Genomic DNA, 2,242 nt, shown 5'->3' with positions numbered 1-2,242 from the left:
GAATTTAATAGCAACAGTTAAAGGACTTAATACAATAAGAAAGTGGGTTGGGGAAGTGGGAGGAGGATGAAAAATTGACAAAAGATTAGGAAGGAGAGAAGATTAAAGTTTCCTGTAGGACATCACTGTAGCTCTTGTGACTCTTTATTTGAATTCTTGCTGCTCTTAAGAATCCAAATATTTACAATTGTAATGGGCAGCCAGAGAAGTGGCAAATATCAATATCTAACAGCTGCTGTCCTTCTCCCTGTTCTCCCTAATTCATATTTCCTAGGAAATGCTGTCACTGAACAAACCCCACATCAGTGGCTCCTCATTTCCCAGCTCCTCCTTGGATGTGCCTTTCTCATCCCCACAGAAAACTCTTCTGCATTTCAGGATTGGCTGGCTGATCTTTCTTTTTGCTGGCAGCTCTTCCTGCTCTCGTTAGTACATGAAAGTCTAATTGTGCTGGGCAGCTCTGTCCTGACAAAGCAACTTTGAAATTATCTGTGAAATGCAACTAGACATCACTAATTCTACTTCTTTAGGTAAGTTTTTCTCATGTGAATGATGTGTTTTGCTCCTTACCTAAAAAGACTCTGTAATTTTTTTAAGCCTATTGCACTGTGATGTCAATTAAGGTATATGAAATATATTCTTACAACAAATTAGAAATCAGTGGGAAAATCCATGTGAAATTTATAGATATTAATACAGAAGAAGCAAACAATTAATTTATGCTCAAACCAATGACTCAGTATCCAACTTGTTTCCTCAGTTTATTTTTATATCAATGTCTCAATTCAGGAGCAGGCAGGGAATATATCCATATGTTTTACTTCTTTTGTAGAATTACTTAAAGGAAAAGAAGAAAACCACAAAAACATAGGACTACAGCCTTGCCATTTTTTTTTTTCTGAGAGGATCATAAATTATTTAAAGTTTCTTCATCTTCAGAATGCCCAGATGAATGCTCTGAGATATTCAAAGGCCAGAAGCTGAAATATTATACAGGTAATTCAATAATTCTTGGCAACAACTAAAATAAAAATCGTGCTTTATTTTTCTTTTATATTTGAAGTATGAGGGATTCATTTTTCTCTCTTAATTTTTTTCTGTATCACCAAATAATTTAAGACAAATCAGTATTAAATGTAACTGTAGCTGAAATGCAGAGTATGGGATCATTCCATTTTTAGTTTCCTTGGAAATATTTTTTTTGCTTTTTCCACTTGGTCCTTTGTACTTTAAAAAGCAAAATTCCTCATGTGAACACTGCTAATTAAGTCAGGCATTCATATCTTTTTCTATTACTACTTTTCTTGGTGCTTATTTAAGAACTTTGCAAAGTTGAATACTCGAGGTTCCTTTTCAACACTTGCATTGATTTTCTTTTGTCTTTCAACAAACAGGCAGCAACCTGTACTCAACATGGAAAAAATAACAAGCAGGCAGGAAGAAATAACCAGCATCAAACAGCAAAATCAACATTTTTGTTCATCTTGTAATGAATACTGTGAGCAAGCCAAGATCCAGCAGTACCCCAATAAAAAACCAGAGGGTTTTATTTCTTGAGGAGCAATGGCATCATCAATAAATGGGGGAGAGGGCTCCTTAAAAATAAGAAATAAATTCAAATGGAAGCTGTTTAGGTTTTTTTTTTTTCAGCAGGCATTCATTACTTGAGTTCAGCTGTCCCAAAATTGGCTGCAAGTTAATGCAGCAGGGTGTGGGAGATGATTCTGGTTCTCAGTGAGCAGTGTCCCTTGAGTGCAGATGTGGAGCTGTGACAGTGCCAGCCCTGCCTGCCCTGCAGGCACAGGTGGCACTGGAGCCATCACACAGAATTTTGGGTGTGCCCTGGGGAGCTCAGGGCTCTCACACCCCCTGGACAAAGCTGTGAGCTGAGCCCAGAGCTGCTGATGGCTGGGCATGGACAGGAAGGTACCAAGGAGGGATGAGGAGATGTGCAGGGGATTTTTTGGCCTCATCCCTCTCACAGATCCCTGAGAGGAGGGGGCAGCCAGGCTGGGGTCAGGCTCTGATGCCAGGCAACAGTGACAGGAGGAGAGGACACGGTTCAGGCTGGGCTTTTGGGGAATTTCTTCCCAGAAAGGGCTGTCAAACATTGGGAAAAGCTGCCTGGGCAGGTGGTGAAGTCATCACCCCTGGAGGTGTTTCAGGAAAGCCTGGACGTGGCACTTAGTGCCAAAAGTCTGGGTGACAAGTGGTGTTGGGTCAAAGGCTGGGTCTGGTGACC

The 2,242-nt window shown here is 40.4% G+C and overlaps 1 long non-coding RNA gene across 1 annotated transcript; it reads left to right on the top strand.

The window, feature by feature from the left end:
• Positions 1-290: 290 nt before the first annotated feature.
• LOC117002911 lies at positions 291-1,584 on the top strand. Its single transcript, XR_004419435.1, has 3 exons — positions 291-530; positions 833-996; positions 1,395-1,584. It is a non-coding gene; the product is annotated as an uncharacterized LOC117002911 (long non-coding RNA).
• Positions 1,585-2,242: the final 658 nt, after the last annotated feature.

This window comes from Catharus ustulatus, chromosome 14, assembly GCF_009819885.2.
Source record: "Catharus ustulatus isolate bCatUst1 chromosome 14, bCatUst1.pri.v2, whole genome shotgun sequence".
Taxonomy (NCBI): Eukaryota; Metazoa; Chordata; class Aves; order Passeriformes; family Turdidae; genus Catharus; species Catharus ustulatus.
This window is presented reverse-complemented; position numbering and strand designations above follow the sequence as displayed.